The 13625-nt window shown below is 41.2% G+C and overlaps 1 long non-coding RNA gene across 1 annotated transcript in view; it reads right to left on the bottom strand.

Moving 5' to 3' along the window:
* Window positions 1-13241, bottom strand: part of LOC143314642 (uncharacterized) — a 44292-nt gene extending 31051 nt beyond the window's left edge. Inside the window, exons 1-2 of the long non-coding RNA XR_013075812.1 lie at window positions 13084-13241; window positions 4299-4356 (exon numbers count right to left, since the gene is read on the bottom strand). This is a non-coding gene — a long non-coding RNA (uncharacterized LOC143314642). The remainder of the gene's footprint in view (window positions 1-4298; window positions 4357-13083) is intronic.
* Window positions 13242-13625: the final 384 nt, after the last annotated feature.

The following is a 13625-nucleotide window of genomic DNA, read 5'->3' as shown; positions in this document are numbered from 1 at the left end:
CTGTTGCCCGTTTCTCTCTTTCCTCCCCCTCCTCCTCCTCCTCCTCCTCCTCCTCTTCTGCTTTCTCTTACTTCATTTTTTTTGTGTTTTCTTGCTCTTGTTTTTTCTCTCTCCACACATAAAAACCTGTATTACTGCACAGGAAGCTTTTATGCCATTAAAAAAATTATTCCCCATAATTTCATCTGTCACCTCGGGAACATGGCAGCGTGTCCTTATGTAATCAGCTGTAGTCTTTTAAAGGAAAGGAAATGATTCGACTGCTGACACAAAAATCTTTTAATTAAAATTAATCAAATTAAAAGTAGCCTCGTGTAGAAGTGGTGATAATTCTGTCTGCAGCCTCTTCCTCCTTACATCATTTCTTCTACTTTGCTGCTTCCTCCAATGCATCTTAATGGGTTTTCATGCCTGGAGCAGATTCAAGGCCGGAGCAGGAATATGCTGCATTGTGGTATATCTGGCTGGTTCAATAATAACTCATATGACAACACTCTCAGCTATCACACAAGCCCCAAACTGTCACTGTTCCACCACTGTGCCTTTGGGTAGACAAGTTCACCCTGAATAATTTAGCCACAGTAGTCAGTGAGCAAGTTTGCCCAGAGGAAGCTCTTGAAAAGTACATCATGTCTACCCCAAGGCGCAATTCATAGGATGATGACAGCTTCAGTCATGTAAGATAACTGCGGATGTGCACACCACTAATCAGTAGTAAGTCCAGGTGCATCACACTGTAACAGAGGACATGACCCGGGGCATGAGAGTCTCTGTGTTTACCAACACTAACAAGGAAGTCGATTCTGAAATAATCACTTTACCTGGACGGAAAAGTCTCAGTACAGCTGATGGACACATTTAAGGTTGTTTAGGCTGGAATTATAGTTCAGTCCTTTCCCAGAGTGACACAGAGAGCTCCTCTTTGTTCAGTGCAGGTTGGCTGGGTTTGGTACACGGTATGGGAAATGTTCTGTTTTGTTCTTGTTAGTTTGGAAACTCAAAAAATGAGTTTTTTTACAATTACTGTATCATCTCACATGCTACAGATCAGAATAATCTGAAGTGAAGTTAAGGACTCTAAAGGCTGTATTAGGTCCTCTCGGAGTCAACTACAACACTGGTAAAAACCAACTATTGATATTTTACTGTGAGAAAGTCTTTTTTGACACAGTGTTTGCTATTTTGTCTTTAGTGCCCAATAAATAGCCTTTTTTCATAGTTTTCACATGGTTGTAAGTGGAAATATGCACATTTATCATTACAGTTTGTCAACTTTTAATTAATTAACTAATTAAATCAAAACTAATTAATTTATTGCCCTGTTCAGTATCAGTATGAGCCTTTAGCAAATCCCAGCATGCACTGGGCAAAAGGCAGGCTACATGCCAATCACTCGTAATACTAATCTATAATAGTGGTAACGTACAATATCCAACAATCTAATAATAATACACACACACACACACACACACACACACACACACACACACACACACACCAGTGTCCTGTTCCGCTCTGCCGGGTTCTCAGGACCACCTGAGGGTACCACATCACAGGTTTGTTTTTCCTGTATCTGCTCCATCAGAGAGGAGCAGGCCTCATTAGTGTGTGGCCCCTGTAGGGTCCTGGGGCATCTCAACCCACACAGTCAACCTCCAGTGGCCCCTTGGGCCCTGAGCCCCAAACACAACAAATCACTGAAACAAAAACGCGTGCTAGCATCCCTAATGCCCGAATCTTTGCACTTCAAAAACACAATTATGCTAATGCCAGGAATCATTTGCCATTCCAACTCTGATTTAATGCGGCCTTTTAGTGGTGAAAGCTAATTAGAGGCTTTAATTAACATGTGCGACACAAACTGAAGAGAAGTGCGAAGGAGCCTGTCGATCATGGAGGAGCACAGCGAGAGCGGTGAAAGAGGGAGAGCGAGAAAGGGAAGTCTGAAAGCTATGCAAATGAGGCGAGGGAGCGCCACGGGGAGGCGTGGATCTCTGCCGCTACAACGGTTTCTGTAAATATCACCGTGACCCATAGACAGAGTGGAGTCATCTCATTAACACAGACTGGAAGGTGTCGCCAGAACTCAGCCCACGAGGGTCAGCGCTGATACGCTGTAACCTGAGCTTAGTGAGGGTGCCATCATTAAAACTGTGACAAAACACAGGATTTTAGATCATGTTCTGTAATGCAAATATTCTATTCCAGTCACATCATCCTTTCCTGTATAACTACCTCAGGTCAGTGGCCCAGTGCACTGCAGGACACTCACTAGACCTCTATTTTGTGCCTGTATAGCTGCAGATATATACGCTACCTGAATGCACACTGTGATTGCATTCATAGGCTTCACACAGCCGAATGCAGGTTTCTGTAAATTAAAGAGCAACATGCGGGCACAGGAGTGATGTCATTAACACAGATTGGAAGGGGATTTCTGCATAACTCTGCATTATTGTTGGGTAACTTGAGCTCAGGATATCATTATCATTACAACAGGTATATAAACACAGATAGAGAAAGGAATCACCTTGGGTTTTTGCAGCGCTGCAGTTTTACTGAAAATGAACTCGACCACAGAAAACAGAAGATTGAAACAAAAGACGTCGGAAACGTGGAGGAAATGCACCAAACGTCTAAGCTCGTATTCTGTTTTCACTTAGATTCACTTTTTCACTTTAATATCTAACATAAAGATATTTCGGGGCATTGTTCATTTGTCATTTTTATGGGACAAAATACCTCTTCTGCCACCAGCTTAAAATGGTTCTTTTTGGAGTTTCATTAAAAGTCATTAGGCAGTCGGGGAGGTTGTAACTTCCATACTTGATCTACATGACACAAGTTCTGCTTAAACTATTACCTCCTGATTAGTACATTATATATGGCTTGGCAATGGCCTCAGCAGTTTTAACCATTTTCTACATCATCTTTTCCATTTTTCATTACAGTACTATTTATGTGAGGCAGCTCTGGAGTGTTTTAATTTAATCCCTTTTTGTACATTTGATCAAGTCAAGGCTTCCTTTTCATCACAGTTTATATAAAAGACAATATTGTTTTGCTGATTCTGTATTCATTTCATTCAGTGCTCACTTTGTTTCACATTTCCAATTAAAATGTGCATATTTTACTCTGCTTGTAAAGGCTATGTACTGTCGTTTTTGCTGCAGTGTGAGTCCCAGCAGGCGGATGTAATTCTGTATTTACTTTGCTGAAGCCTTCAGTGTAGAAATCTGACAACACGGCTTCAATCCTGTTTGGGCACTACACGTTCTCCTCTTGGGGATCAATGCAGCAGCAGGGCAGTGAAAGCAGGAAGTGGAATGTGCAGCTTCTCTGATGGTTACATGTGGACCACTTTAAATTCATAGAAAAAAACAGTCCAGCTAAGTCCTGGGTGAGGATTACAGTTTGGGAGTATTGATCGTCTCTGAGTTTCGGACTTTTTTCACTCGGTTACTTTTGCCTAAGAATCCACACGCTGTCGTATTTCCAAACATACAGATAAAGTTGATGCAATATTATATTAGAGTTAGACATTTCATGAAATCAAATCTCCATTTTGACACTATTAAAGTTCTGCATTTTTGTTAGCAATAGCCAAAGTCTTCATTGTTAGAGGCAGAATCTGTGATTTTGCCCAAATTTCCTGCCCATGGATGATTGATAGGAAACATGTACTTTGCCGCAGGCATCATATTTTATGAGATCTGCAGCCTTTGCAGGTCATTAAAAACAGTGGAGGAAATGAGCGTGATCCAGTTCATTTCATTTGGTGTGAAGTGAACTTCGAGGTACATCTTGTGAAGTGTGAACTACACTGATGGTAACCAAGTCTCCTGCTGTTGTGCTGAAAAGTACACCCGCCGTGTGCAGCAGTCAGATCGTGGTTGCATCCTTTATTGACTGACCTCTTTATCAGAACATGAGTTAAAGCCTCTTTTGTTGTATTTTTAACAAGGTAGCTTTAGCAAGGTGTGTGTGCTGCAGTGTTAGACCACACTTACTGTCTCTAAATCAACTCAGGCTGAGATCTGAAAACTTTCCGCATTTCATTCTGTTTTTCTGCAGTAGATCAAATATAAGTGAGTCCTGAATTGAACCCTTGAAACCAGAACACTCCTGTAATAAAACACCATAAATACACCGAGGCATCACTTGTCTTGTCATTCCTAACACATCAAGTCCTGCTCACAGTTCATAATGGCTGATCTACACTTTGGGCTACCATCCATCATTTCAAGGATCTTTGTTATTAATCTTTGACAGGAGACAGTAAGAAGCATGAGGCTCACCTCCGTGCTCAGTCTTCTGACAGCCAACAGTCTTGACGGTACATCATGTCCTCTTGACCTGCAGACGAGATGTGCAGAGAAAAAAACAGCAAGAAATTCAGTGTTACAGGAATATTCATCTCATTCCAGCCAAACTAAATGATGACATGTTTTAGCCCGGAGGTAGAAATCTTTGCCAGACAAACATTTGTGTCTAATGCACTGAAATGTTTGACTATGAGCTCGGCTTCTGCTAAATGCCAGCAGACTGCATATGCAGCTCGTACATACCCAGTGTGTGTTAGGAAATTACATCTGCTTTGAACTGTTCAGAAGAAAGCATGACATGACTGCAACACGCATGGTCCATAAGAAAGTACACAGATACATGCATACAAATGCAAAACAACGCAAAAAACTGTGTATTTTGTGCAATGTCTTAAAGAGAGCAGCCATAATCAGTGTTTTCTGTCATTCCTACAGAGCCTATAGAGCTTTCTAGCGTCTTTCAGAAGCTCATTTTTTTGTTTCTCTGGACACAAATGAGCTGTTCTGGTTCACTTACACCTCTCTCGTACTGTCATTTTTGGTTTCAGGTTGGTGTGTTTCGGTGAAACAGCTGTAAAAACCCCACTCTGTGTTACCTGTCCAGCAGCAGACAGCAGACAGTTAGCCACTCGCTAGCAAACATAGAATTAGCATGTAGCAGCTAATGAACCAGAGGCAAAAACAGAGCTAAAAGAAGAGCGAATGATGGACTTTCACTTTCACAATGTGGCAAGAAATGCAACTCCAGGTGAGTGATAATGTTGTAACTGCTGGATGTGTTACTGTTCGCTAACACATATCAACACATCAGCTTAAATGTGATGATATGTCTCAGCACTTTTGCTACTGCCCTCTGGTGGCCAGCAAGTGCTTTAAAGCTTCACTGCAGCGCTCGTAGCTACAGCACACGTCTGCTGTCATGACGTATCAAGCAAGGTGCTCTTGTTCAAACACTCCTTGAATTAACAATGCAGCAGGGCAACATTCATATCCACTCCACAACATCACGCTCAAGGTCAGTGACTATTAAGTGGTTATAAAATATGCCCTTCACTAATATGATACAGCAGAAACTTGCCTGCAGAGGACATCAGGGATGGATTGCAGTGCCTGAGGTGAGCTCATACCGAGCCTACAACCAGACCTCCAAAAAAAATAAAAATAAAAAAAATCTACAAATCCCATCTGTTTTGAAAAGGATGAGGTTTAAGTAGCGGTGGAATGCGTGCAAGTACATTTATCAACATTTTAGGCTTTTCCCCAGGCAAAAATGCCAAACATTTGCTGGTTTCAGCTTCTCAAATGTGAGGAATTGATGCTTTTCATTGTCGTTTAATAGTTAATGAAACATCTTTGAGTTTCAAACTGATAGTCAGACAAATCAAGCAATTTGTAGACGTTGCCCTGGGCTGTGGGGAGGTTTCGTGGGTGTTTTTACGACTTCTTAACATTTCATGAAAGTTGAGGAGATAATAAGCAAATTAATGGATGATGACAATAATAGTTGTAGCCTTAATGATGAGTATTTCTTAAACTTTAAGTATAGTAAGAGTAAGATTTTGAATGCAGGACTGGTACTGCACTTATAATGAAGTATATTTTAAATGCAGTTCCACTTTTACTTAAGTAAAGACCTGAACATTTCTTCACTACTCCAACTACTTCTTAAGGAATATAGAAAGTGATGTCCATACCAGGAGCATGGACCTGCAGTGTTACAACACCGGTTCTGTTTTTTTTTTTTTTTTTTAAATGTTTGTTTCCCTGAAGTAGATATTTGAAAAATGAGGCCTCCACTTAAGAGCACACCTATATTTGTATCTGTCCTGAAAGAGCAATAAACTCAACGAGAATTCTCATTATGTCAGTAAACAGTATTTCATACCGCTCATGAAGAAATCAATATAATGTAGAGAGAGATGGAGCTGAAAAAACAAAATGGTAGTGTTGCTGAGGTTGGCATCAGAGGGGCCTTTATAGTGAACTTGATTAAAAGAAAATTGCTTTCAAGTGCTCTCAGCAGGCTGGGAGGTTGAGTGGGAGTGCGCTTGTGTGCGGCGCTGGTGGAGTTTCACAAACTAGGCTTTCAGGGTGAGGAAACAAGATGAAGAAATGCTTTGAAACTGCCTCAAGACAAAGGATGTGGAGGCACTGGTGACATGGTGGTGCAATATTACTGCTATTATCATTTTCAATACATTTTCATTTACATACGACTTCTGAGAGCGCTGAGATGAAATTCATTTCCGCCTCAGAAATGATTCTTTTCCCGCTCTCCAATGGAGTTTATGTCGCTACATAAAATAACTTTTTCATTGGATTTGCATCAAAATTGTTGCATTTTGTGGTAAAACCTGCTTCTAAATGTAACTACAAGACAGGAGAAGATTGTGTGTGTGTGTGTGTGTGTGTGTGTGTGTGTGTGCATGCATGTGCAAAATAACCCAAAGGGGTGAAAAATGAGTGAACTAAAATCACATAATTGTGGATTTTGGCTCGTTAAGTATTCACTTGACAGGGGCGTCAGAAGGATGGGGTGTTCAATTTTGGAACTGTCAATTTTGTGTAATTTATTCCCTCTTGAATTCAAAATGACATCAGGAGATCAAATACTGTCCCTGATTTCCATGAAACGTTCACCTAATTGGCTTTTAAAGGGTGGAGTGAGCGCCTGTGAATAATTTAACTACTTGGTTTTTAAAGGTCTGACTTTGGTGATATTGGAAATCCATTAATGTGCAGGGTTAAACTTTGTTTTTTTTTTTCTTTCTTTCTTTCTTTTTTTTAGACCCACTATCCAGAAATTACATGTGCATTTGATTTGGTTTAAATTTGGTTTCTCATCCAAGAGCTGGATAAAACATGCTGAATGTCTTGTCATGTAGAAAATAAAAAAAAAAAATCTAACATACAGTAGCTTCCATAATATTATAGTAGCTTCTTTGACACAATGTGAATAACGTCACCGTATCATCATGTTTTAAGCTTTCTTAAAGCACGTTTGTCTTTGTGTATTTGCTTTATGGGACAAATCTGTGAATAATGAGAATTATGCAACACTTCCCCTCTCTGCACTGGGCTTACTTTGATTAACAGTACTGTTTTAGCATACTGTGCGAACATATTCACTGGCATCTGAACATCATCTGAAATTCATTTGCATATGCACTGCAGTGTAGCACAGTAAACAACAGGCCCAGAGAGATTAAACTACAAGTAGTCTTCTAGTTGAACAGTTTTATGTGATTAATGAGCCTGTTACCACACACACCAACTGTAGGTGTGTGCCAAAAATATTCTGTTTTACTTAGGTGCAACTGGGTGTTTTCAGCACAAATGTGAGTTTCAGTGATGAGCTAAATATTCTGGAAATTTGCTTCCTTGCTACATGTAAGATGAGAAGATTGACACCAGTCTCATTTCTGTTTGGTTAAATATGAAGCTACAGCCAGCAGGAGGTTAGCTTTAGCTTAGCATAAAGACTGGAAGATGGGGGAAACTGTTAGCCTGGATCTGTCTGAAGCTAACCACGTACCAGCACCTATCAAGCCCAGTAAAAAATCTTAATGACAATCCTCTTTATTGTCCACATATGGAAATATGCCTTTGGCTTCACAGTTTTACAAATTCTTTAAAAAACTGATTTCCTGTTTAGATACAAACGCAGCATTGCTGTTTTCCTTTTTTTTTTTAATGTATTCTGTAATGGCTTCAAAACCTAAATGTTTAGACTCCTCTGCGACTTCAACAGGCTGATCATTAATCAAGCAGGGGGGAAACAATGACAGGCATGGTGTTGACTCACAATAACCAGCTCCGACGTCTTACTTTTGTTTAATCTGTACAAAAACTGAAGTATAAAAATGTATTCCTGGAGTGTCTGCTGGTTGCCTGCCAGATGCTATCAGCCAAGAAATAGTCCAGCACATAACCCTGTGTAAAAATACAGCTTGTTGTTTTTACACTCCAGTTTTCTTCATCTTAAACAAACATATATGGTGTCAATCAGTGAGCTTTAGAGGAGGACAGGCCCAGGCTAGCTGTTTCCCACTGTTTCCAGTCCTTATGCTAAGCTAAGCTATATGAACTTATTCATACTCGGTGCCATTTGTTTCTGGAACCAATCCCAGCATGCACTGGATGAAAGGTAAGAAACCATCCTGGATGTTCCACCAGTCTGTGGCAGATCTGACAGACAAAGGTCATTAAATTTAAAAGATCCAATCTATAAAACGCAAGACTTTTACCACCCAGACAACCTATAACACTTCTTTTAAGTTCATGAGTCACTCACTTGGAATCCGAGAGATTTTATTTTGGAACAAGACTATGTGAGATGCAGCTGACAGTAGCTAGCAGGGACCAGGCGTTAGACAGAACATGTAGCCCACGGACAGACACCGAGACAAGACGGGACACTTCAGTGACCACGCTCGGATGGGTGAAATCCCCCGGCCTGACAAACTCATCCCACACGATCGATAGCTCCTATGACAACAGGCCCTCTCGTCACAGGCTGGAGAACAAGCTGTTGTGAAGGTCTGAGAATGGAAGATAGGACCCGGAGGGGAGCCTTGATTTACGAGCCCAAGTCAAGATAGAGGCACAGTCGCCCACGCACTGTAGACGGCCTTCCTGCCGCATCAGTCTCCTTCTGCCCGCCCGCCCGCCTGCCTGCCGGTGTACTTGTCCTCCTTCCCGTGTCTATTTCCCTGCCTGTTGACAGCAGGAATGGGCTGAAATGACATACCACCCAGGAAAGCATTTCATTGCCTTCTTTACTGTCAGTTGGATCTATTGGATGGTGAACTCCTAAATGTCACCTTTAGCTTGTTTTAGAATTTTTATTTCTTTTTTTTTGCAAACTTAGCCAGAGGGGAGATGATGCTCGGCGATGTTTAGGTAGATAATGCAAGAGAAAGAGCTAATTCTAGCATGTCACGTAGAAGTCGACCGCTGGGAGAAACAAACTGGTGATATTCAGGAGGTTAACCGTGATGCTAGACAACCGCCCGGAGGTAGGAAACACAAGGCATTATTTTGTGGGCGACACATCACCCCCAGGTGAGCGCACACTCAGTTGGCATCTGTCGTAGCAGGCGTTAGGCCGAGAAGAAGACAAATTATGAATCAGCTTCATTAAGATGGTGCAGAATCAACTCACTGTGGGGGCCGACAGCAGGAACTGAAAACATGTTTGCTTTTAAAAGTGGCCAATGGGCCGTTCAGATTTTGTCCTCTTATTGAGGAAAAAGAGAAATGCTGCATAGCAAAGCTAGAAAAGAGGTGCTTTTGTATGTGAGTCTTAGATTCCTTCAGAGTACAGTGAAATCTGTATTTGATTATAAGCTGCAACTAAAGTTAATTTTCAGTAACAGTCCGCTCATTATTTCTAAGATTAATTTGTTGGTTTATTAAATATCAGAAAATCCTGATGAATCCCCATTAGTCCACATGCTGTTCAGTATAAAACAGAGAAAGGCGTCAAATTTTAAGGATTTAAAGGCTCTGAAAACTACATTTCCTGCCATTGTTGGAATAGTTATGGCTCTTTCACGAGTTAATTTTTTTTTCTTCTCTTTGCTCCTCTTGCTGGTTTAGAAGTAGGCGGGGCTCAGCTGGAACAGGGTGATGTCATACATTTCCGTCCACCAATCAGGCTTAATATTTCTGATGGCAGCTGTTTGGTCAGTCTGACTGAAGTGGTTGTGTGATTGTCTGATTAAGTGTTAATCTCTTCATAAAAACTAATGAAGGATGTTTTTTCCCTCCAAAATGTGACTTTCATTCTTTCTGATGCTGAGTTGTGAATTTTCAATTTTATAGAGATGCTCAAGATTTCAAGCCAAGTTTTCAGAAGCTTTACGTATTATTACTTTAAGAGCAACAACAATTATCAAAATAGATGCTGATTAATTTTCATCCAGTCATCTCATTGATTAATCAACTAATCATTTCAGCTCCATTAGACTAAAAACCTCCATTAGGCCTTTAAAAAAAAACAGTATTTGGTTGTTTCTGGTGTGGGAGTTGGTGTAGGAGTTTGGACATATTGTACTGTTGCACTCACTGTACTGTTAGTTGATGTAAGTAACGATGGCAGCTACAGCACTTACAGCATCTTAAATGTGAAATATAGACAGGTATTTGAAACACCTCTAAGAAATCAAAGTGAAATGTGTCTTGAAACTGTCTCGCTTCGCACTCGTCCACACATTCTGGCTACATTTTCAACCCCAAAGTCCCTCCAGCGTACAGTTGCACCCCCTCCCCCTCTTTAAATTATCGGGCTGCTGTTGAGCGAGTGAAGACACCCTGCCTCCATCTCTCTCCTGAGCCATATCAATATTCATGGGTCTGCCGGGTGCGTTTGTGCGATGGCTGTCTCATTAGCCTTTGATCCCCTTGCGCGAGGCCTGTCGGAGCGTTGATGCGCCAACAACAGAGCAGCGTTTGAAGTGTAGAGAGAACAGCTGCTTGCATTGATCTCCATATACTTTCTTTGCCATCCACACGCACGTCCACACATACACAGATGCTGCCCACAGGCACATGAATACTTGCATCTACTGCAGGACTGCACTTAGTGCAGTCTGACCTCAACACTGCCACAGCTGCAAGCGAATCGTGCTTATAGAGACTTCACAGTAATGTACAGTAGAGAGCCGAAAGGAGTAATTGATTGGTCTATCGACAGAAAATTTATCAGCAACTATTTTCATAATCATTTAATCACATTTTCTGAGCAAAACTGCCTGAAATTCGGTGGTTCCAGCTTCTCTGTGATAGTAAACTGGGATTTAGACATTGATCAGAAAGAACAAGGACCTTGAAAACATCACTTTGATCCTTGGAAACTTGTAATTGCCATTTTTCACTATTTTCTGACAGGCTAAAAGAGCGTTTGACAATGAAAATAAGCATTAGCTGCAGCCACAGAATTACACATTAAAACTGACATGGCTCTGTGTGCTCATCCTAAATCAGACCGTTAATAACTTGCAGGATAACAAGTCAAACATTTAAAACAACGAGCTGAATATTACAATTACATGTCGTCTGTATCATGTCTTGTACTCGGTGGTCTTATCAACAGGTATTATGCAAAACATGCCAGCCCTGAAATTTTCATAGAGGAAATAAGTTGATAAACGTTGTTTGAGCTAAGAATACACAAAGAATATAATTGACACTGAAGGCTCTGTAAAGGCTCTTATTTGCTCCCATGGGGCTGTGGAACTACTGGAATTTACAGAATTACTTCTTTTATAGTATAATCTACCATCTCTTTGTGAATTAGCAACAATAATTTGCTGGAAAACCAGTGAAAGCAGCCAAAATGACATCATACTCGATGTTCTGCAGCCATAGCACAAGTGCTGTTATATCATGATGCCCCTGGAAAACACAGGCTCTGCTCAGTTCTTCAATTTTACATGAAATGCTCCATATAAAGCACACAGTTAGAATCACATATCTCTGTCTTGTCCACACGCCTTTAAAAAATAAGACTAGAATTATCACCCTCAATCACCAAATTACCGCTGTACTCAAGTCTTTTACTGTTTTCTTGGTCAATACAGGACAATTCACTTCCTCCCTAATGTGAAGACATTTTCTACTGTGCAGCCAAGACTCAGAGGGTCCAGTTAGTATGACATCATGACATCTGCGCAAAGACAATCCCTGCGCTAGTCCACTCAATGATTCTCCATGCTGCTCTGACACGGCTGTATGCAAAGAGCACAGTTAAAAATTAAGACTAGAAGCTTGTCGGGGCTATTGCCCTCCTGGGAACAGGTTAGCAGATCAATACTGCCGATGTGCCTGATAACATTAAACCATCCTTAATGGCACTAATGAAGAGAGTGGTTGACAGATACTGAGGGAGACAGGCTCTGAGCTGCAGAGCCAGTTTAGTACATAAAAAGAGGTTTTGGATCATTGTCGCATTTTAAAATGTATTTTAATGACTGTAGTTGCATTGCAAACTGGGTTCATTCATTATTTTTTAACACTTGAAGACTGACACAAGACATCTTTAAAAGATATAGTCAGTTTACTACAATATATATCAAGATCGCATGAGCAAATTCATGAAGCAAATGGTGGAAAAAATGGTAAAATGTGGAGAAAATTCAAGCGAAAACGACAAAAAAGAAGTGCAAAAGCATTTTGAAACTAAATCTCACACCGAACAAAATATGGGAGTTACAGCAAGCTTTGGCACAAGATGCACACGCACAAGTCATGTTTTAAGGTTTCACTTATGTATTCTATCCTGCACGATGACTGTGTGACTGTGAGTGTAATAATGAAAAGAACAGGACCAACATGTGGCAAGTTTTTGTGGTGATCAGCTCCTTTCAGCGTCCTCTCTAACATCAGGTCACGCTGAGCTGAGAATGAGTCTGATTGCAGGAATTGTTATCAGTCTTCAAATGTCAAAGAAACTACATCTCAGCAGAATCGCTGCTGACATTTTGATAAATCAGACCCTATTTTGCTCCATCTCCTCACACACACACATACCCACACACACATACACACACAGACACACACACACACACACACACACAGAGCAACCTGCTGCTGAAAAGCCTTATACTTGGCAGGATCTTTGCACACACACACACACACACAACACACTTAACACCCCCAGCGCCTGACTGCTGCTGCATGGTCCACAGTCCTGATAAAGATGAGGAGAGAGATGAAAGGAGGAGAAGCACAAAGGAGACAGCGAGACGTTACGTACCTCACAGCGGACGTCTTGGTTTGAACTTCAGGAGCTGCTGGGATGCATCGGCGAGGCAGGACTGTCGACTTCTCCCCGTCTCTTCCTCTCTGTCTTCTCTGGGATGGAGACTCAGGAGGAGAGCTGCTCCTTCGCCGCCTCCTCCCTGCCTCTGGCTCACTCTGCCACTGTCTCAGCCCCTCTCACTATCATACCTCCCTCCCATACTGCTCCCCCCCTTTTCCCCTCCTCTCTTCACTCCTCCCCTTTTTCTGTCCTGCTCCTTCCTGACTCTTTCCTCCTACACCGCTGTACTCCTCAAACTCAATGTGACAAAGGAAATCAAGGCTTTTTGTCTTTGCTGTCTTTTCTAAAATACAATCAAAACTCACTGTTTAAGGTGAGTTTTCTGTATTCCATTGTTCAGCTGCAGCTAACAATTTTCTTTAACTGAATGTTCTTCCAATGAATCTATTGTTTTGTCTATAAAGCATCAATTTCATTTCCATACATATTCACGTGGCTTGTTTCATCCAACCAGCAGTCCTAAACCCTACAATATT

Source organism: Chaetodon auriga, chromosome 22 (genome assembly GCF_051107435.1).
Source record: "Chaetodon auriga isolate fChaAug3 chromosome 22, fChaAug3.hap1, whole genome shotgun sequence".
Classification (NCBI taxonomy): Eukaryota; Metazoa; Chordata; class Actinopteri; order Chaetodontiformes; family Chaetodontidae; genus Chaetodon; species Chaetodon auriga.
This window is presented reverse-complemented; position numbering and strand designations above follow the sequence as displayed.